This window comes from Salmo salar, chromosome ssa10 (genome assembly GCF_905237065.1).
Source record: "Salmo salar chromosome ssa10, Ssal_v3.1, whole genome shotgun sequence".
Taxonomy (NCBI): domain Eukaryota; kingdom Metazoa; phylum Chordata; class Actinopteri; order Salmoniformes; family Salmonidae; genus Salmo; species Salmo salar.
In genome coordinates, this window is record NC_059451.1 from 74,662,920 (window position 1) to 74,687,408 (window position 24,489).

The 24,489-nt window shown below is 41.1% G+C and overlaps 1 protein-coding gene across 2 annotated transcripts in view; it reads right to left on the reverse strand.

Annotated features, from left to right (window-relative positions):
* LOC106561064 (protein inscuteable homolog) overlaps positions 1–24,489 on the reverse strand; it is a 98,648-nt gene that overhangs the window by 69,328 nt on the left and 4,831 nt on the right. Inside the window, exon 2 of one of the 2 annotated variants that reach the window (XM_014124675.2) lies at positions 20,176–20,255. The exons of the other annotated variant lie outside the window; for it this stretch is intronic. The gene's annotated coding sequence lies outside the window, so the exon portion shown is untranslated. The remainder of the gene's footprint in view (positions 1–20,175; positions 20,256–24,489) is intronic. 2 annotated transcript variants of the gene reach the window in all.

The following is a 24,489-nucleotide window of genomic DNA, read 5'->3' on the forward strand; positions in this document are numbered from 1 at the left end:
AGGCCATCATTGTAAATAAGAATTTGATCTTAACTGAACTGACTTGCCTAGTTAAATAAAGTTTAAATATATATATATATATTCATTTTTTTTTTAACTGACTGCCAGACACAATGTTGCCTCATTAAATTACATGGGTATCGAGCATATCAAAGTCCCAAGGCGAAGGGGGGACATCAATAGACCTCTATTACAAAGACAATCCTATTGGATATTCCAATTGGAAACCATGTCGCCAAAAGGACTAAAGAAGGACTTTTCCATTAGACATTGTCTGTGAACGCCATCTGATTCATTTATAATTATGACAACCACTGTTGGGTATTGTAACAAATGTTTGTTTACCTGATATGAATGGTTATACAGTCAGAATATTCAAGAAGGGTATACAGTGCCTACGGAATGTATTCAGACCCCTTGACTTTTTCCACGTTTTGTTACGTTACAGCCTTATTCTAAAATTGATTAATAGATTTTTCTCCCCAGCAATCTACACATAATAACCCATAATGACAAAGCAAATTTTTGCAAATGTATTACAAATAAAAACTGAAATATCACATTTACATAAGTATTCAAACCCTTTACTCAGTACTTTGTTGAAGCACCTTTGGCAGCGATTACAGCATCGCGTCTTCTTGGGTAGGATTCTACAAGCTATGCACTCCTGTATTTTGGGAGTTTCTCCCATTCTTCTCTGCAGATCCTCTCAAGCGCTGTCAGGTTGGATGGGGAGTGTTGCTGCACAGCTATTTTTGATGTTCCATCGGGTTCAATCAATTGAATTTACCACAGGTGGACTCCAATCAAGTTGTAGAAACATCTCAAGGATGATCAATGGAAACAGGATGCACCTGAGCTCAATTTTGAGTCTAATAGAAAAGGGTCTGAATACTTATCTAAATAAGGTATTTCTGTTTATTATTTTTTTATACATTTGCTCAAAAAAATATATATACTGTTTTTCGCTTTGTCATTATGGGGTATTGTGTGTAGATTGCTGAGGATATTTTTTTTAATCCATTTTAAAATAAGGCTGTAACGTAACAAAATGTGGAAAAAGTCAAGGTTGTCTGAATACTTTCCGAAGGCACTGTATGAATTATTGTTTTTGTGCTGCCCCTTTCAACTTAAATATGTTTATACAACGGGTGGGTCTAATCCTAAATGCTGATTGGTTAAAACTGCATTCCAGCTCGTGTCTATTCCACAAGTTACCACAGGCTATATCTATGATGTTAAAATGACTATTTACTCTGTTCCATCTGACTGTGCAATCCACTGTTTCATCAGCCCAGCCAAGCAATTTATAAACTTGATCTCCACTATAAAAAGCATCTAGACATTATTTCACATTTCTTTTAGACTAACATTCAGTTTTCAACAATGGAGATTTGCATAAACCTTGTTGTCTTTCTCACAGACATTTGCAGCATTGTTTCAATATTCAAATCCGATCTCCAGCTGTCCCATAGTAATGAACGAGTCGGGATGAGACAGACAGGCAGGCAGCGTTTCTCAGCCAGTCTAAATCATAAATCAGCTGGCAATTTTTATGGATATATACAAAGAAATGTCAATTGAAAAAAGGTCAAACAAAACGAAGTGCAGCTAGTTTGCAGTCTTTCCATCTTCTGTTTGAAGTGATTGTGTCAGCTGTCTTGTTGGCTACCTCATTGTTGGCTACCTCATTAGCTCATTGTTATGGATGCATCTAAATAAATGTCACTAGAAAACAGCTTAAACAAATGCAAATGCAGCTACTTTACTGTTATTCTGTCTGACTGTAAGTTAGCCGTAGTTGGCTAGCTACCAAGCAAGGGATAAGAACATTGCCAACCAGTATGGCAATGGAACATTTAGAACAAACGACTGAGTCGCATCCATAGATACAGAACAAAAAGACTGAACGACTGGGTCGGGTCTCTGGCAACTGAATCGATAGGACGAACAACCAGCCGGCTTGGGTAGCAACCCTAGATTTGTGTCAGGACTATATCTTGTGGAAAGATGAACTAGTATGAATAAATTCATCAAAGTAACGTTTTTAATGAAAATATGTCAATCATTATTCGAATATGTTGGTAACCCGTTGTATAAAAGTGATAATGCCATCAAAGCTGACGTTTGGAGGATACATTGGCAGGGTTTGCCGGCCAACGACTTCGTCTCGGGCCTAACACCTGTGCCAATATATTCTCCAAACACTGGCCTCTCGGCCGAATTGGTGCTTGTTTTAGGTCTATAAACATGGGTGTGGTACACTTCCGGTGAAATAACCTGACAAAGATCCTTGTAGGATCGAAACTCTGTTTGTTTATTAATAAAGGTACGTGGTGGAGCTCATTAGGCTCCATTTCTTTTTTAACTACTTTTTTCATCCCTGCATCGCACTAAATGATGTGTGTTTGATCAAACTTGACTAATGAATTAAAACATATCATGATGTAAATAGATTTCCTACGTTTGGAGACTTATGCTTTTTTTATATCATTTTTTTTATTGGGGACAGCAATTTGCATCACTTCTATAGAATCATCCATATAGGGAAACCAAGTTTCATTGGAGAGACTACAAGAAAACAAGTGTGTGAATAGGGGAATAAGGGACGCAAGAGAGGGAAACAGAGGAGAGAGAGAGATGAAGCATATTGGGAGGTATATTATAAAGTAAGGTATATGAGCTCCTTTCTGCCTGACTTAAGTGGCCGATTACGGAATGAAAGAGAGAAAAAGAGCCTGCTATCAGAGAAGACAAAGATGGATGTCTGACATATTAAGTGTGCGTGTTATCCCCAGCTGACAGGTGGCACAAAGTATGAACTTTCCTCCTATCACTCTTTTCATTTCCCTCTCCTCTCTCACGCATCGCTCACCTCACATGTATTGTACATATCATGATTGTTTCATCAACTTGGTCTCATTTGTATTTGTATTTATTAAGGATCCCCATTCTTCCTGGGGTCCAGCAACAAACATTAAGACAGTTACAGTATGTAGAGTTTAAAATATTACATCTTATCATGTGTGTGTGTGCCTGTGCCTGTGTGTCTCATCACAGTACCCGCTGTTCCATAAGGTGTATTTTTATCTTTTTTTTAAAATCCGGTTCTACTGCTTGCATCAGTTACCTGATGTGGAATAGAGTTCCATGTAGCCACGGCTCTATGTAGTACTGTGTGCCTCCCACAGTCTGTTCTTGACTTGGGGATAGTGAAGAGACCTTCGGTGGCATGTCTCGTGGGGAATGCATGGGTGTCCAAGCTGTGTGCTAGTAGTTTAAACCGACAGCTCGGTGCATTCAGCATGTCAACACTTCTTACAAAAACAAGTAATGAAGTCAATCTCTCCTCCACTTTGTGCCATGAGAGATTTACATTCATATTATTCTTGTTAGCTCTCTATGTACATTTAAGGGACAGCCGTGCTGAATTGTTCTGAGCCAATTGTAATTTTCCGAGGTCCCTCTTTGTGGCACCTGACCACACGAGTGAACAGAAAATAAAGCCTGTAGGACCTGTCTTGTTGATAGTGTTGTTAAAAAGGCATAACAGCACTTTATTATGGACAGACTTCTCCCCATCTTTGCTACTGTTGTATCAACATGTTCTGACCATGACAGTTTACAATCCAGGGTTACTCCAAGCAGTTTAGTCACCTCAACTTGCTAAATTTCCATATTATTTATTATAAGATGTAGTTGAGGTTTAGGGTTCAGTGAATGATTTGTCCAAATACAATGCTTTGAGTTTTTGAAATATTTAGGACTAACATTTTCCTTGCCACCCATTCTGAAACTAACTGTAGCTCTTTGTTAAGTGTTGCAGTGATTTCACTCGCTGTAGTAGCTGACGCCTATAGTGTTGAGTCATCCGCATACGTAGCCACACTGGCTTTACTCAAGGCCAGTGGCATGTCGTTAGTAAAGATTGAAAAATGTAAGGGGCCTAGACAGCTTCCCTGGGGAATTCCTGATTCTACCTGGATTATGTTGGAGTGGCTTCCATTAACTTCTATGGGCTACGTGGGACACACTATTCAACAGCCAGTGAAATAGCATGGCGTGAAATACAAAACAGCATTTTCTCAAACAATCAACTATTTTACACCATTTTAAAGATAAACTTCTCATTAATCTAACCACATTGTCCGATTTCAAAAAGGCTTTACGGCGAAAGCATAAAATTAGATTATGTTAGGACATAAACTTCACAAGAAAAACCACACAGCCATTTTCCAAGCAAGGACATGCATCACAAAAAAACAAAAATACAGCTAAAATATTCACTAACCTTTGATGATCTTCATCAGATGGCACTCATAGGACTTCATGTTACACAATACATGTATGTTTTTCTCAATAAAGTTCATATTTATATCCAAAAAACCCATTTTACATTGGCGCGTGATGTTCAGAAAATGTATTCCCACCAAAACTTCTGGTGAATGAGCACATCAATTTACAAAAATACTCATCATAAACGTTTATAAAATTTACAACAGTTATTGAAAGAATTATAGATATACTTCTCCTTAATGCAACCGCTGTGTCAGATTTTAAAATAGCTTTACGGAGAAAGCACATTTTTCAATATTCTGAGTACATAGCTCAGCCATCAAAGCAAGCTATACAGATACCCGCCAAGTTCTGGAGTCAACTAAACTCAGAATTAGTATTATAAATATTCTCTTACCTTTGCTGATCTTCGCCAGAATGCACTCCCAGGACTCCTACTTCCACAAGAAATGTTCTTTTTGTTCGAAATACTCCATATTTATGTCCAAATACCTCCGTTTTGTTCATGCGTTCAGATCACTATCCAAAGGCATAACGCGCAAGCGTAAATCCAGACACAAAAAGTCAAATAGTTCCATTACCGTTTGTAGAAACATGTCAAACATTGTTTACAATCAATCCTTAGGGTCTTTTTAACATAAAACGTAGATAATATTCCAACCGGACAATAGCGTATTCATTATAGAGGAAAAAGAAGGAGCGGCGCGCCAAACGTGCCTGCGCAGTAAACAACTCACTGGTCCCAGGCAGTCCACTCATTGACTGAGCTCCTATTTTCTGCCCAGTAACAGGAGAAGGATGAAACACATTTCTAAAGGCTGTTGACAGCCAATGGAAGCCTTAGGAAGTGCAACGTGAACCCACAGACACTGTAGTTTCGATAGGGATTCAAAAGAAGAACTACAATTCTCAGATTTCCCAGTTCCTGGTTGGATTTGTCTCAGGTTGTTGCCTGCCATATGAGTTCTGTTATACTCACAGACATCATTCAAACAGTTTTAGAAACTTCAGAGTGTTTACTATCCAAATCTACTAATACTTTGCAAATATTTGACTCTGGGCCCGAGTATTAAGCAGTTTACTCTGGGCACGCTTTTCATCCGAAAATGAAAATACTGCCTTAAATACCTTAAGTTAAATAACACCCTTTATGTTCTGTTGGACAGGTGACTTTATCCACAATATAGCAGAGGGTGTAAGCCCATAACGTATACGTTTTTCCATCAGCAGACTATGATCAATAATGTCAATAGCCCCACTGAAGTCTAAGAATATAAACATAGCAAAAAAAGAATTCTCCTCTCACTGTCAACTGCGTTTATTTTCAGCAACTTAATATTTGTATGAACATAACAAGATTCAACAACTGAGAAATAAACTGAGCAAGTTCCATAGACATGTGACTAACAGAAATTGAATAATGTGTCCCTGAACAAAAGGGGGGTCAAAATCAAAAGTAACAGTCAGTATCTGGTGTGGCCACCAGCTGCATTAAGTACTGCAGTGCATCTCCTCCTCATGGACAGCACTAGATTTGCCAAATCTTTCTGAGAGATGTTACCCCACTCTTCCACCAAGGCACCTGCAAGTTCCCGGACATTTCTGGGGCGAATGGCCCTAGCCCTCACCCTCAGATCCAACAGGTCCCAGACGTGCTCAATGAGATCCGGGCTCTTTTGCTGGCCATGGCAGAATGCTAACATTCCTGTCTTGCAGGAAATCACGCATAGAATGAGCAGCATGGCTCATGGCATTGTCATGCTGGAGGGTCATGTCAGGATGAGCCTAAAGGAAGGGTACCACATGAGGGAGGAGGATGTCTTCCCTGTAACGCACAGCGTTGAGATTGCCTGCAATGACAACAAGCTCAGTCCGATGACTGTGACCTTAATTGCCTACTGTCTGTAAGCTGTTAGTGTCTTAGCAACCGTTCCACAGGTGCATGTTCATTAATTGTTTATGGTTCATTGAACAAGTTTGGGAAACAGTGTTTAAACCCTTTATAATGAAGATCTGTGAAGTTATTTGGATTTTTATGAATTATCTTTGAAAGACAGGGTCCTGAAAAAGGGACGTTTCTTTTCATCATCACTTTCTCTCAGCCAATCATCAGTAATTTGTTTAAGTTCTGTGCTTGTTGAATGTCCTTCCCTATAACTGTGCTGAAAGTTTCTTGGCAATTTGTTTACAGTAAATAGCATTGTATCTGGTCAAACACAATTTTTCCCAAAAGTTTACTAAAGGTTGGTAACAGGCTGATTGGGCGGCTATTTGAGCCTTTAAAGGAGGCTTTACTATTCTTGGGTAGCGGCATTACTTTTGCTTCCCTCCAGGCCTGAGGTCACATACTTTCTAGTAGGCTTAGATTGAAATATAGGAGAAATAGGAGTGGCAATAGCATCCGCTATTATCCTCAGTAATTTGCCATCCAAGTTGTCAAACCCCGGTGGCTTGTCATTGTTGATAGACAACAATTTTTTTCACTTCTTCCACACTCACTTTACGTAATTCAAAATGACAAAGCTTCTCTTTCTTAATTTTATTACTTATACTTGGATGTGTAGTGTCAGCGTTTGTTACTGGCATGTCATGCCTAAATGTGCTAATCTTGCCAATGAAAAAATAATTTAAGTAATTGGCAATATCAGTGGTTTTTGATGGAGCTGAGTTTGCCTTTTTGCCCCAAATTTCATTTAGGGTGCTCTATCGTTCTTTATATAATTTATCTTTGTTTCATAGTGTAGTTTTTATTCAGTTTAGTCAAATGATTTCTCAATTTGCAGTATGTTTGCCAATCGGTTGTGCAGCCAGACTTATTTGCCATTTTTTTGCCTCATCCCTCTCAACCATAACATTTTTCAATTCCTCATCAAGCCACTGCATACAATAGCTGTAGGATCAGCAGAGGACATACATTAGGTTACTTACATTGTGTCTTCCAACGCCCCTGGGATAATGTACATTTGCTGAAGCATTATGACAACTCAGCGACACAATGGTAGGGATTAACTGAGCTGGGCTTGGGTCATTGATAAGTAATTGTCTCTACGCAGCCTTATAAATGCTGTGGAAGGATCCAGGAACCCAAATGATTTGGGTGGATCGCTTTGTTTCCAGAAGGTATCAAAATTGTCAATAAAGGTTATACCCACAGAGCTGCAACAGTCTTGTAGCCAGTTATGGAGGGATAAAAGTCTGCTGAAACGTTCAATGGCACGATTTAGGGATGGCACAGGGCCAGATATTATGCGACATTTGTAGGTGTCAAGCAGAGACCCAATCAGTTCTTTAAAATCCATCTTCAGCTGTTCTGAGCTGCCCTTTATAATGTAATTGAATCCCACATGAAATATGATATCAATTTCCTGATGCTGGTTTAAATTGTTTGGGTGCAGCTTATTGATGTTCTGTACTTGTGCTCCTGGATAGCACAAAGTTTTTTGCTCCAGGGACTGAGACATTTCTCACCATAGAACTGTCCAATACAACAAGAAGGGGATGGAGAAATCCGCCCATTCCTACCCCTCACACAATTCGCTGAACCTTTCACGGGCCCACGAGAAGTAGGATAGCGTACAACAGCTGCTCCTGGTGATAGGTCCAGACCTCCCACAGCAAGCAGTGCCCCACCAGATCCAGAAAGAGGAAAAGGAGCCGAACTCGATGACGAAGCCACTGCTGGAGTCAGTGTAGCTGGAGTCATCACAGCTGTCGCAGACACAGGCAATCTCAGCGATGAAGGCACAGGTAGATCAGGCACCAGTGCAGCGAAGCTATTCCTTATGTCAATCTGATCCGAACCTCTTGCAGCTAATCCAGTCCGCTTAGCAGCATGCCGCTGCCTTCGGTTTCCACGACTTGTGATATGGGACCAGTGCTGATTGGAACAATCTTCTTGCTGTTCTCAGTCTACTCCTCTACAAGATAGAGGAGGAGAAGCAGATGGAGATGACTTCCTTGGCAGGCAAGTTCCAGGTAGCACAGGCCATTTGGATAGGGACAGATGACAAGGCGGGGAAACATCCATCATGCCCGAGTGGCGTCCAGCCACAGGAGTTGAGAACGGGAGAGTTCCAATTTGTGTTTTCCCCATAAATTCGCACAAAATTGAGATTTGCTTGCTTAGGATATCCACCTCATTCCTGTAATTCTCCGCTAGCAAACATTTGCTGCATTGGAACTCCAGATTGTCAATATTGTCCCAGACAAGAGCGTAATAAACACAGCTTCTACAGCGCTGAAAACGTTTGTTAGCTATTCCAGGTGAAGCGGGCTCCATTGCAACCTAGCTAGCTGGATAGTTGGTATGAACAAAATAAAACAAAATAAAAGTTAGGAAAAAACAGGCCGGAGCAACAGGTCGAGGCGCAGGAGGTATCCGAGTTAGCTACATTTATTGTTTCCTAGTGAATACATGCATTCCTTGTCTGACTTTACATGGATGCATCTGATGTCTCATATTTGTCTCACTCTGGAACAGTCTCTCTTTACCTGCATAATCCTGTCTCTCCATTTATTTATTTTTAAATATATGTATTTTAAGGAATTTTCAGATTGTATTGAACAGGTAGAGAGGTTGACAGATAGCGAGAAGTTGTGTCAAACGGCAGTAGGCCAGATTTGAACCTATGCCGACACTGTAGACGTGACGGAGGCTGCAGCATGCTGCTAGACCAGCCAGGTCACTTTCCTTCACTGCCCTAAATAGCTTTCTCTTTTGCAATAAAGGGAAATCAGGGTTTTCTGGCCTTTCGATTGTGACAATTTTGTAACTCTCACACACACACATAGAAAACACAATCTTCGCACACCGCATAAAAGTTCTAGTTCCACTTCTGGCTACACACAAAAGGTCTGTAAAAACACACTGTAATGAGGCTTTGGAGAGAGTCCCGCAGATTTGGTTTTCTCTTGTATGCCACAATAATTCCTAATTGCCCTCTGGAGCCTTGTTAGTCACCAGTTTGGGAGAGGACGACTCAACGCTCCAGTCAGAGATTGATTTGACTAAATAAGAGGACATCCTTGTATGGCCAAGTCAGGCCGACAGTGGTCTACCAAAAACCGCGTGAAGTATTTGGGCCCCAGAAAATATTTTCCGAAGGCATTGTATCAGAGGACCAGTGGTCTGCTGCCTATAGTGGTCTGCTCTCTCCCTAAGATCTCATAGCAACCTGCTCTCTTTATGTAACTCGGGGAGAATGAGATCAGCCTGGGTCAGGTTACATAGACACGCTTGTGCACACACAAAGACACAGACACAGACACAAATGCATATACACACACACGCACGCACACACACACACACGCGTGCGCACACACAACACACACACACACACACACACACACACACACACACACACACACACACACACACAGGCAATCATACAAAGGCACATAAACACAAGTGTGCTCTGAGGTCAGCTGCTCTGTTAAACATCACGCTAACAAGCATAGACAGATACGCTACAAATTATGGAACCTCTGCTTCAAAGTGAGTGTAATCTCAAAGTGTTTCCCAACCATCTCATCTGCTTAGACACCAAGAGCCAACGATTCACCCTTTTTTCCAAATAAAACTCGGGCCCGTAAACATCCCAATAGCTTTACCACAAGCCTGCTAAAACAAACACACCGTCATTTTAATACTTAACGGTCAATAAGAAATAAAAAATCATTGACTTTAAAAATAGTGGATGATGTAATTGCCATACCTTTTGAAAGATGACCGGCAAGCCAAGAGAAATATCCAAGTGCATTCTGAGATCCCCGTCCATCAAAAATAGTGAGCTAAATACATATAATGCGAGAGAGAAGCCGCGCCACAGCTAACACACAGCTCATAGAGGCCCTGAATGGTTCTAAGCAGCAGGGACACAACGAAAGTCTAAGCCTGCTTCCCAAATGGCACTCTATTCCCTATATAGTGCACTACTTTTGACCAGGGCCCATTGGGCTCTGTCCAAAAGTAGAGCACTATGTTGGCAATAGTGTGCCATTTGAGACACACTCTTAAGCTGCAAATGGATCCTGAGCCTTGGTCCAATGGAGGAGATTGTTGCTATACCTGACACCGAGTAGCGGAGGGGAGGAAAAACACCAGGAGCTTCTTATTAATAATGAATGGGGTAGAGAGAGCGAACGAGACCACACAACACAACAGGTGACAGAGTCCTGTAATACGGTCATTATTGGAGACCAGTTATCACATGGCCAGGTAGTGTGGTAGTGCACTCTTAGAAAAAAGGGTTCCAAACAGTGGAGGCTGCTGAGGGGACGACGGCTCATAATAATGGCCGGAATGGAGTAAATGGAATGGTATGAAACATGTTATTGTTTTCATGTGTTTGATACCATTCCATTCGCTCCATTCCAGCCGTTATTATGAGCCGTCCTCCCCTCAGCAGCCTCCACTGGTTCCAAAAGGGTTCTTCGGTTGTCGCCATAGGAGAACCCTTTTTGGGTTTTGTGTAAAACCCTCTGTGGAAAGGATTCTACATGGAACACAAACAAATTCTACCTGGGACCAAAAATGGTTCTCCAAAAGGTTCTCCTATAGGAACAGCCTTTTAGGTTCTAGATGACCCCTTTTTTCTAAGAGTGTGTAGTATACTTGACACATGCTGGTATTAAGGCCTTTAGGCATGAAGGCATCACCTGATGAATAAGATAAGATGGCTTTGTACTGAACATTTAGCCAGGTAACGGTACTGATAACATTTGAGACAGACTGAATTCACAGACATTGATGAAACAACGGCCACATCACGAAGAAAATCTGGCACTAATACGCCACAGCGTAATATTTCTGGTAAGGTTTTATGAGATTGGTGTGTTCGTCTCCCATGGCAAGAAAGAGATCAAACCAAAAGGTCCTTTGAAGTAAATTCTCAGCCATCGCAGACGACACCATTTTGGTTAAATCTTCTACTGTAAATCTCTTCCCAATGCCTTTGGAGTTGCCGTGATACTGCTCCCCAGTTAGATAGTGTCTTTCCAATGGCTTTGCCACAGTTTGCTGCCTGTGAGAACGACAGACCTACAAAACACAGGAGTCAAGTGCAATTAATCCATAGGCCAGATTTACTGTACAACCCGCTGTCCATCCATCCCCAGCCACTGACACCTGCCATGTAAATAATGGCCTTCATATCCCATGCCCAAACCATACATTTGCACTGTGTGGATACTGTGTTGGGTTCCTCATTGGGTGGGGAATCAATCCTACATTAAAGGGACACACAGAAAGCTTGAGGGCATGAAAGTGAAAGAAGGGGAGGAGGAGAGGGAGGGGAAAGGGCGGGGCAGTACGATCCTTTGCAACTCTGAAATTATTCTGCGGGGCCCAGCTGGTTGACATTAGAAGAGGGGGGCGAATTGTGTGTGTAGGTGGAGAGGGGGGCAAGTCCTATGCCCAGTCCCTACGCATGCCAATAAACACAGGCATCGCTTCAGAGCCAAGGTAGAATTCTGTTTTTTGGTGGGGGGGGGGGTTATTCCACCACACCATCAAAAGCCCACGGTAAATGGGGCGCGCATGGGGTCAATGAGATAAGTAAATTTAGTCTGAAAATTCGCTGGGCATGTACAAAAACCTTGGCACATAACCGCTAAGCACACAGGCCACTTCAAAAACACCGCTGGTGAATCAAATTAAACGTGGGTGTGTAGAGGTCACACACTCAGTCTTGTCTCATTTAATATGAACAGGCACATTCCCAAGAGGTAAGGCATGGATGGAGATCATGGGAAACACACTTCTTCATTCGCTAGCATTGCTAAAGGACAGACCAGCTTGTAAAGGAAGTAGCGAGGGAGTACAAGTGAGAGGCCACAGAAACTAGAGGAGAGAGTGAGGAGGGTTGCATTCCATCTGTCACCCTATTCCCTTTATAGTGAACTACATTTGAATAGAGCCCTGTGGTCCCTGTTCTAAAGTAGTGCACTATATAGGGAATAGTGTTCCATTTGCGATGCAGCTGAGAAGTCTCCTCTCAAGACTCCCTGAGGAACCCTCCACTGCATCAACACTCGCTGTAAGGAGGAGATAGATAGACATGACCCTTATATGTACTGCACATACACAATGGATTTCTATGTTCACCCACTCACTCAACTCAAAAGTTCCCCTAGTCCATCTCCCAATAGTCCAATACAAAAGACCTTCCAGCTCATAGACCTCTTCCACCTTTCCATTCAGAGCTTAGAGAGAGAGGGGGGTTTAGAGACAGGCAGTGGAGGTAGAAATGAAGAGAGGGGGAAACAAATGAGGTAGAGACAGAGGGGGAAAGACAAGAGGTACAAAGAGAGGCAGGCGAGGTAGCTAGAGAGGGGGGTGGGAAGAGGAGTAACATACTGTAGGAGGAAACTCCCCACTGGGCAAACACTGGTTGAATCAATGTTGTTTCAACTTAATTTGACAACGTATTGTGACGTGGAATCAACGTGGAAAATACATTGTATTTGAAAAAAAGTCACCAACTACAGTACTACTGTTTTTTTCTCATTTCAACCAGCGTTGTAAACATTGAAATAAGGGTAAAACTTAAACTTAAATATATTGACTTAACATGACTAATATGTTGTTACATCAATTGAATTTCAAAATAATCATCAGAACTATGTATATGTTGAAAGTGCGTTGAAAATTCCACATACAAATGTGAAAAACATTTTCATATTTTTCATCCTATATTCTGTCGTGACGTGACTATCATTAATGTGATGACTGCTATTTATCGAATAATTAACTACTACGTTTAATTATTACTCGATTCAATTGATCATGTAACAATTAACTCATTAGGAATTTGGGGCACCACAGGAAAATATATTTCCCGAGTTACTATTTCCCGACTTAAACTTTAAAGATTCATAAATATCTCTTACATCAATGACAGTCAATTATTAATTATTACCTCATCAGTCTCATTCTGAACATCGCAATATCCCTGGATCCACAAGAACCCTAGCCCTTTTGAATATTCAGTACTACACAAATGTATTTATTTATTAACTAACTAAATAATATAATTTGTACAATCGCTTACACACTAAAAGTGGTACTTGAGGCACACTCAGTGAAACCATTAACTCATGTACCTAATCCTCAGACCAAGTCTGCAAAACTGCAAGCACATTATCTGCTTTACACTCAGTTTGCAATTGTAAAACACACTTTTTGCAAAACACTAAACACAGTTCATTAGACACATCATTCAAAACTAACAGGTCTTGTGTTTAATTTGAGAAACACTTCCATTCAAAATGCCACACTCATTTACCGATTACCTACACCCAGTGCTCACGTGTGAAAACACTTACAGCTAATTTCTTCACTTAGAAATCAGAGCTTGAACACTATAAATAGGCTTCAGGTTGGCTTTCTTGGTTTGGACAACAATGGAGGCTAATTTTGGAGACAGGGTTAGAGGAAGAGGAGTGAGAGTAAGAGGGGGATGAGGACAAGGAGGAAGAGGAAGGAGAACAATCACAGATGAGATCCGGGCCACTTTGGTTGACCATGTGTTCAACCGTGGTTTGAGTTTTAGGGAGGCTGGGCAGAGGGTCCAGCCTAACTTGAGCCGTTACACTGCAGCAAGTGTCATCCGGACATTTCGAAATGAGAACAGGTAAGTAAACCCACCCTCTATACCATGCTACTGTACTTACAGCACTGCAGCACTTACAGCACTACAGTAACATTTCATTTCATACTGAAAGAAGTCTTGCACCATAACCATTCACATCATGTTTTTGCATAATTGCTAGATGATCCTTCAATGAAGGAAGAAACCGGCTGTTCACAGCAGGAACAACACATAGTGAATATGGTCATTTCAAACAACGGCATACGTTTACGACAACTGCAACACCACAACACTGACAACACAACATTCAGTAACATAAATAGGGTGAGTCTCCTGAAACGCCATCAGATTCGTATGAAACAGCTCTACAAAGTACCATTTGAGCTAAATTCTGACAGAGTTAAACAACTGCGCTATGAATATGTACAAGTAAGCTATACTATCCTGTCATTGGTATTGTATTCCAGTGTATTGTGCTACATATTGACTGCTCTGTCTATTCATACTGTCATACAATAATGTCTTGTCTGTTTCAGAGAGCTATGAAACTAGATGCTGGTGCAGTGCATCATGATTATGTCTACATTGATGAGGTCGGTTTTAACCTAGCCAAAACAAGACGTAGGGGAAGAAACCTCATAGGACACCGCGCCATTGTCAATGTCCCTTGACACCGTGGTGGCAACATCACAATGTGTGCAGCCATTAGTCAGAACGGTGTCCATCATCATGCCAGTCTTGGTCCTTACAATACTGCCCACATTATTACCTTCCTTGACACCCTGCATAATATCCTCATTCCCAATGACCAGAGGAATGGGCCAGAGCAGTCCTGGTATGTTGTCATCTGGGAAAATGTAAGTTTCCACTGGGCTGCTCTGGTCCGCAATTGGTTCATTGACCATCCGCAAATTTTGATGCTCAACTTGCCACCATATTCTCCATTTCTAAACCCAATAGAAGAGTTATTTTCAGCGTGGCGTTGGAAGGTATACGATCGCCAACCTCACCATACCCCTTCTCCAGGCGATGGAGGAGGCCTGTGGTGACATAGACGAGGTGGCATGCCAGGGCTGGATACGCCACTCCAAACGTTACTTCCCCCGCTGTTTAGCCAGAGAGAACATCGCCGGTGATGTTGATGAGGTGCTGTGGCCAGACCCAAATAGGAGACAGAAGGCACCCTAATTGTTTTCTTCTTTATAGTAACAAGCCTATTCGTTTAACTTCTACTGTATTTGTTACTGTTCATCCTGAAATCTGGATGAAAATACAATGTTTTGAGATAGAAAACATTTTATTTCCCCCCTTACATTTCTGTTTATAGTGTAAATATATACTGAACATATTTGTGCACATGTATGTGTGAGAGATATGACAAACTGCCGTGGAGTCCACTGAACATGCAAAAGACACAAGATAGTAGTGTATTACATTTGTCACATCTGTGTAGTTGGCGTGTATAAGAGCTAATCATTTGATGGTTTGTGTGTAGAGTTGATGCAAAAACATTTTGAGAAGAGTTAAACTAGTTTTTAATTAAGTGTTTGGTGTTGCAAGAGATGTGACGTTTTGCATGTTGTGTGTGTGCGTTTTGTGTGTAGTCTAAAGAAAAGGAGCCATAGTTTCAGAAATCATGTATAAGCAATTGTCAAAAACTGTAACACAGAGTACCATACACACTTACATGAGATAAAAGTCCCTGTTGGACTGACACGATATGACAGATTGTTACACAATGAAAAGGAGGTGGGGAAAGACAGAGTGGACTTATCGTACATACATTTGGAAACTATGCTCACCGTAATATGAATACACAACTGCACAAGATGACAAATACATTAGAGTGTCTAGTTTGAGAAACAGACACCTCACAAGTCTTCAACTGGCAGCTTCATTAAATAGTACCCGCAAAACATCAGTCTCAACGTCAACAGTGAAGAGGCGACTCCGAGTTCCTCTGTCCAGTGCCTGTATTCATTTGCCTATCTTAAACTTTTTTTTTTATTGGCCAGTCTGAGATATGGCTTTTTCTTTGCAACTCTGCCTAGAAGGCCAGCATCCCCGAGTCGCCTCTTCACTGTTGACATTGAGACCGGTGTTTTGCGGGTGCTATTTAATGAAGCTGCCAGTTGAGGACTTGTGAGCCGTCTGTTTCTCAAACTAGACACTCTAGTATACTTTTCCTCTTGCTCAGTTGTGCACCGGGGCCTCCCACTCTTTCTATTCTGGTTAGAGCCAGTTTGCGCTGTTCTGTGAAGGGAGTAGTATAAAGCGTTGTACAAGATCTTCAGTTTCTTGGCAATTTCTCGCATGGAATAGCCTTCATTTCTCAGAACAAGAATAGACTGACGAGTTTCAGAAGAAAGGTCTTTGTTTCTGGCCATTTTGAGCCTGTAATCGAACAATAGGCATTTACAACATTAACAATGTCTACACTGTATTTATGATCAATTTGATGTTATTTTAATTGACAAAAAAATGTGTTTTTCTTTCAAAAACAAGGACATTTCTAAGTGACCCCAAACTTTTGAATGGTAGCATATATATATATATAAACTCAGCAAAAAAAGAAACATCCCTTTTTCAGGACCCTGTCTTTCAAAGATAATTTGTAAAAATCCAAATAACTTCATTGTAAAGGGTTTAAACACTGTTTCCCATGCTTGTTCAATGAACCATAAACAATTAATGAACCTGCACCTGTGGAACGGTCGTTAAGACACTAACAGCTTAGGAAATTAAGGTCACAGTTATGAAAACTTAGGACACTAAAGAGGCCTTTCTCATGACTCTGAAAAACACAAAAAAAAGATTCCCAGGGTTCCTGCTCATCTGCGTGAACGTGCCTTAGGCATGCTGCAAGGAGGCATGAGGACTGCAGATGTGGCCAGGGCAATAAATTGTGAGACGCCTAAGATAGCGCTACAGGGAGACAGGACGGACAGCTGGTCATCCTCGCAGTGGCGGACCACTTGTAATAAACCTGCACAGGATCGGTACATCCGAACATCACACCTGCGGGACAGGTACAGGATGGCAACAACAACTGCCCGAGTTACCCCAGGAATGCACAATCCCTCCATCAGTGCTCAGACTGTCCGCAATAGGCTGAGAGAGGCTGGACTGAGGGATCGTAGGCCTATTGTAAGGCAGGTCCTCACCAGACATCACCGGCAACAACCTTGCCTATGGGCACAAACCCACCGTCGCTGGACCAAACAGGACTGGCAAAAAGTGCTCTTCACTGACGAGTCGCGGTTTTGTCTCCAGCGGTGATGATCGGATTCGAGTTTATCGTTGAAGGAATGAGCGTTACACCGAGGCCTGTACTCTGTGGCGGAATCGATTTGGAGGTGGAGGGTCCGTCATGGTCTGGGGCGGAGTGTCACAGCATCATCGGACTGAGCTTGTTGTCATTGCAGGCAATCTCAATGCTGTGCGTTACAGGGAAGACATCGTCCCTCTCATGTGGTACACTTCCTGCAGGCTCATCCTGACATGACCCTCCAGCATGACAATGCCTCCAGCCGTATTGCTCGTTCTGTGCGTGATTTCCTGCAAGACAGGAATGTCAGTGTTCTGCCATGCCCAGCGAAGAGCCCAGATCTCAATCCCATTGAGCAGGTCTGGAACCTGTTGGATCAGAGGGCGAGAGCTAGGGCCATTCCCCCCAGAAATGTCTGTGAACTTGCAGGTACAGTGCCTTGCGAAAGTATTCGGCCCCCTTGAACTTTTCGACCTTTTGCCACATTTCAGGCTTCAAACATAAAGATATAAAACTGTATTTTTTTGTGAAGAATCAACAACAAGTGGGACACAATTATGAAGTGGAACGAAATGTATTGGATATTTCAAACTTTTTTAACAAATAAAAAACTGAAAAATTGGCCGTGCAAAATTATTCAGCCCCTTTACTTTCAGTGCAGCAAACTCTCTCCAGAAGTTCAGTGAGGATCTCTGAATGATCCAATGTTGACCTAAATGACTAATGATGATAAATAGAATCCACCTGTGTGTAATCAAGTCTCCGTATAAATGCACCTGCTCTGTGATAGTCTCAGAGGTCCGTTTAAAGCACAGAGAGCATCATGAAGAACAAGGAACACACCAGGCAGGTCCGAGATACTGTTGTGGAGAAGTTTAAAGCCGGATTTGGATACAAAAACATTTCCCAAGCTTTAAACATCCCAAGGAGCACTGTGCAAGCGATAATATTGAAATGGAAGGAGTATCAGACCACTGCAAATCTACGAAGACCCGGCCGTCCCTCTAAACTTTCAGCTCATACAAGGAGAAGACTGATCAGAGATGCAGCCAAGAGGCCCATGATCACTCTGGATGAACTGCAGAGATCTACAGCTGAGGTGGGAGACTCTGTCCATAGGACAACAATCAGTCGTATACAGCACAAATCTGGCCTTTATGGAAGAGTGGCAAGAAGAAAGACATTTCTTAAAGATATCCATAAAAAGTGTTGTTTAAAGTTTGCCACTAGCCACCTGGGAGACACACCAAACATGTGGAAGAAGGTGCTCTGGTCAGATGAAACCAAAATCAAACTTTTTGGCAACAATGCAAAACGTTATGTTTGGCGTAAAAGCAACACAGCTCATCACCCTGAACACACCATCCCCACAGTCAAACATGGTGGTGGCAGCATCATGGTTTGGGCCTGCTTTTCTTCAGCAGGGGCAGGGAAGATGGTTAAAATTGATGGGAAGATGGATGGAGCCAAATACAGGACCATTCTGGAAGAAAACCTGATGGAGTCTGCAAAAGACATGAGACTGGGACGGAGATTTGTCTTCCAACAAGACAATGATCCAAAACATAAAGCAAAATCTACAATGGAATGGTTCACAAATAAACATATCCAGGTGTTAGAATGGCCAAGTCAAAGTCCAGACCTGAATCCAATCGAGAATCTGTGGAAAGAACTGAAAACTGCTGTTCACAAACGCCCTCCATCCAACCTCACTGAGCTCGAGCTGTTTTGCAAGGAGGATGGGCAAAAATGTCAGTCTCTCGATGTGAAAAACTGATAGAGACATACCCCAAGCAACTTACAGCTGTAATCGCAGCAAAAGGTGGCGCTACAAAGTATTAACTTAAGGGGGCTGAATAATTTTGCACGCCCAATTTTTCAGTTTTTTATTTGTTAAAAAAGTTTGAAATATCCAATAAATTTCATCCACTTCATGATTGTGTCCCACTTGTTGTTGATTCTTCACAAAAAATTACAGTTTTATATCTTTATGTTTGAAGCCTGAAATGTGGCAAAAGGTCGAAAAGTTCAAGGGGGCCGAATACTTTCGCAAGGCACTGTACCTTGGTGGAAGAGTGGGGTAACATCTCACAGCAAAAACTGGCAAATCTGGTGCAGTCCATGAGGAGGAGATGCACTGCAGTACTTAATGCAGCTGGTGGCCACACCAGATACTGACTGTTACTTTTGATTTTGATCCCCCCTTTGTTCAGGGACAAATTATTCCATTTATGTTAGTCACATGTCTATGGAACTTGTTCAGTTTATGTCCCAGTTGTTGAATCTTGTTATGTTCATACAAATATTTACACATGTTAAGTTTGCTGAAAATAAATGCAGTTGACAGTGGAGAGAACATTTCTTTTTTTAGCTGAGTTTATTTACGCATAGATGGTTCTATGGGAAGTGGTTCGATGTAAGTCTCTGGTTGTCCACCAGAGGTCACAATGTCCTTCTTAGTTGTAGGCCTCTTTGTCTTGGAGTGTTCTAAGAACGGTTCCTTCAAGTGTACCACACGGTGGTGAGAGGGATCTGTCTTCCCTCCCGTCTTTGGTCAATTGTCCTAGACTACTTTACATACCCAGCTCCAGACTGTGAATGTTCGGTCTAGTCTTTACCTTCTTCGCTCGTCAAGAGTTTCAGAGGGTCTTACCATTTTCTGATCTTGTAGTTTTAACCATTTCTACTTGTGGACCACATCCTCACATTCTCTGGTCTGTATTTAAATTCTCAGTGAGCCTTTTTAAGCACTCTGGCCTGAAAGGCAGTTCCATCATGTTGACACGAACTCTGACCTCATTATGGGTGTGGCTTAGTTAGAAGTCTGAACTCACATTTCTATCTTTTCAAACATAGTTTAATCATTCTTCATATTGTATTAACATCCTATAGGGTGGAAACTTTACAGCTAAAATGTGTTTCCTTCCTAAGTTACAGTATTTCCGTTACGTTATACAGTCTTTCTGATCATTTTAATGACATCACAAAATAGACATTCATTTTCCATACTCTATTTCTCACCATTCCCAATATTCGGATGTTGAAATATATTGTCCCAGTGTCCATTGTTTGTTGTTGAAGTCCTTATGCGGCAAACTCTTCTGTAACACAAAAACACATTCCATTCGCCCAAATTAGGCACCAAAAGGAATCATCTGCTGCCTATGGTTTACGATCGATGTGAGGTGTCATTAAATCTCCACATCCATCCCTCTCCTCCTCTGTGGGAGAGAGAGAGCTCTGTAGAGCTGATCCACTGTAACCTGATCTGTTGGGTCCTCACAGGAGAGTCATGACAATTCATTGGGTAATTGGTTGAAATTATGTTGAATTTCATATTTGATTTGGCATATTTGATTTGTCCTTGTTTCAATGTTGATAGGAAAATGTTACGTTTTAATCTATGTCATTGTTTCAACGTCATGCTATCAACCTAAATAAGGAGGTATATTGAAATAAAATGGTAAGGCACAGTCCAACAGTTCCTGCCTGAACATTGACTCCTACTGGTATATGAAGGGTAATGCACTTCAGTGAGAGCAAGTCTACCAATCAAATACCAACCTCGATGTACGCCGCTTAGCTTTGGAAACAAGAGGTGCTCGATTCAGCTGACCTATCAGGTCAACACATTGAGACGTTGTTCAGCTTCCATACTCATTTGGTAGACTACCTAAATAACATTGAATAGTTGAAAGTAACTAACTTTTCTAAGACAAGCTGTATGTGAAAGTCAATTCGGAGTGAGGTTTATGTAGGCTAAATAGACATCTGATTTGCTCAAAGGACAACATTTCAACGTTAAGCTAACTATGCTATCATTCGTCCATGGTTGACTGGATCTTTGGAAGTAGTTAACATTAGCCCTATAAATCGAATGTCAAATTCATTATATTAATAATACACTTTTACATTTGGAAATTGTTTTTATATATGTTATTCATGTATTTATACCTTTGACTTATTCCACATTTTGTTGTGTTTTAGCCTGATTTAAAAATGGATTAAAAAAAAAAATAATTCAAACCACCCATCTACTGTACACACAATAACCCCATAATGGTCATGTGAAAACATGTTCTTATATTTTTGGGAACATTTATTGAAAATTAAATATATAAATATCTAATTTACATAAGTATTCACACCCCTGAGTCAATACTTTGTAGAAGCACATTACAGCTTTCAGTTGTCTTGGGTATTTCTGTATCAGCGTTGCACATCTGGATTTGGGGATTTTATACCATTGTTTATTTTATTTTACCTTTATTTTACCAGGTAAGTTGACTGAGAACACATGATCATTTACAGCAACAACCCGGGAAATAGTTAAAGAGGAGGGGGGGGGTGAATGAGGCAATTGGAAGCTTTCTTGCAGATTTTCTCAAGCTCTGTCAGATGTGGAATTTCAATGGGATTCAAGTCTGGGCTTTGGCTGGGCTACTCAAGGACTGTATGCATGGACTCGTTGTCCTGTTGGAACGTAAATCTTCGCCACAGTCGGTGGTACTCTGAAGCAGGTTCTCATCAAGGATTTGCCTGCGTTTGGCTCCATTTATTGTTCCCTCTATTCTTACCTGTCTCCCACTCCCTGCCGCTGAAAAGCATCCCCATAGCATGATGCTGCCACCACCATGCTTCATGGTAGGGATGGTGTTAGACGGGTGATGAGCTGTGCCTGGTTTTCTACAGAAATAGCCCTTCGCATTAAGGTGAAATAGTTACATTTTTGTCTCATCAGACCACAGGATCTTTTGCCTAATGCTCTGTCTTTCTGCAAACTCCAGCTCTAGGCAGAGTCTGGGTTGTTCCATATTTTTGGAGACCACTGTGCTCTTGGAAACTTTCAACACTCTAGAAATTATTTTATATCCTTCCCCAGATATATGCCTCATCACATTTCTACCTCCGAGATCTACCAGCTCTTTGGACTTCATTGTTAGTTTCTGCACTGACAAATACTGTCAACTGTGGGACCTTATGTAGACAGGTGTGTTTCTTTCTAAATCATGAATTGACCACAGGTGGACTCTAATCATCTGAAGGATGATCAAAGGAAATTAGATGCACCTGAGCTCAATTTGGAGTGTCATAGCAAAGTGGTGTGAATACTTATGTAAATTTGATATTTCTGTATTTAATTTTCAATAAATTTGCAAACATTTCTAAAAACATGTTTTCACTTTGTCATTATGGGGTATTGTGTGTAGATGGGTGAGAAAATAAAACATATTTAATCAATTTTGAATTCAGGCTGTAACACAACAAATTATGGAATAAGTCAAGGGGTCTGAATACTTTCTGAAGGCACTGTACTATCCAAGCAGAAGATACATCAACAAATGTTGATATTTCGTTGCGTTCACAATATCCTGTTTGTCTATAAATTAGTTATTGATATGTTGGATTCCCATCTCCATCTCAACCAAAAATCTATCAAACTTTAAATGCACTTCAAATAATGTTTGATTTGATTTAGTCCTATTTTTCAACTTAGATTTTTGGTTGAGATGGAGACATGAAACCAACATATTAATAACGTGTAGATTACATTTAAATTCAACCAACCATCCTTCATATACACAATATGCAAAGGTAAAAGTGTATTATTGATATTACGCATTTGGCATCCTATTTATAGGGCTAATGGTAACTACTTCTAAACTTCTAAACAACGAATCAACCGTGGATGAATGATAGTATATCAAGCTACATGTTGAAATGACGGTGTCCTTTGTTGGACAAATCAGATGTCAATAAACTCAACCTCACTCTGAATTTACTTTCACATACAGCTTGTGTGAGATAAGTTAGGAGTTACTTTCAACTATATATTCATTGTTATTTAAGTAGTCTACTCAAATGAGTGTGGAAGATGATCACTGTCTAAATGTGTTGACAGCAGCGGGGGCTGCTGAGGGGAGGACGTCTCATAATAATGGCTGGAATGGAGTCAATGGAATGGTATCAACCACATGAAAACCCACGTGTTTGATGTGTTTGATCCCGTTCCGTTGAGTCCGTTCCAGACATTATTATGAGACGTCCTCCTCTCAGCAGTCTCCACTGGTCGACGTGACAGCTCAGCTGAAAGTAACACAGTTTGCTTCCAAAGCTAAGCAGGGGACAGAGGTAGTCATCTGGATGCTAGACTTGTTCTCACTGAAGTGCACTACCCCTCACATACCAGTAGGAATCCCTATTCAGGCATAAATTGTTTAACTGTAGCTTCACAATATACTGTATTTCAATATACCTCTTTATTTAAGTAGACAGCATGACGTTGATTCAAACATACCATTTAACTATCAACATTGAAACAAGGTCAAATAAAATATGTCTAATTAAGTATAACATTCTAACATCATTTCAACCACCCAATGAATTTCAATGTTTACTACGCTGGTAGAATTTTTTTAATTTTTTAATTTTTCAAATACAATGTATTTTCCACGTTGATTCCACGTCACAATATGTTGACAAATTACATTGAAACAATGTTGATTCAACCAGTGTGTGCACCACGACGCGGAAAAGTATACGTGCACCCTCTTAATAGGAGTCCAACAATGGGGAGAGCCTCCACTGAGTCACAAGCCCCCTTTCTCTCGCCGATGCATTACTGTCCACAATAAAGAACCCAGAGATGTCCAACGGTTAATGCCTGTCATCCATTTGTGCTGCAAATAAAAATGACAGCAGAAGCTTCTGCTTAACCTTGGCAGGCCCATTAGGTAACGTTTGTCTGCAATTGACTAGGTGTCTTGTCTTTAGCTTGTTAGCAGTTAGCATGTAAGCGGTGGCTAGCTCGTGTAATGCTAGCCTACTCTATTATTAGTGACAGAGACAAGCATCTGGCTCCATGTGGAGGGCGATACATTGAACTCCTTCCCGGGGTTAAAAGTCAACAGCTGGGAGTCAACCGGCTTGCTGTCATGGCAATGCCTGCCTGGAATGTTTCTAAAATTGGGAATGGTTCTGGAATGGGCCCGGCTCTCATCTCTGCTCTCAATTGGTCTGTCGAGAAGCTTGATGAAACTGAACAGAAGACAAAGTTTGTTTTTGCGTATGGACTTTCACGTAGGGACGTTCTGCTAACCTGGCAAAGTATTGTCATGACTAATAGCAGCATGACTGTGTCTTTAAACACAGCTAACCACTTCAGTTGTTGCCAACTTTTGAAACATTTGCAATTCATCAGGGATTGCACTAACTTACTCTTTTGGCAGTGGACGTTTCCATAAAAAAACATCTCAAGAGAAGAGAAAAGAGGTCTGACAAAGTTTTAGAGCGTATTCTGACTTTGAGTCGGGTTTGAAGGTGAAATCTGTGAAA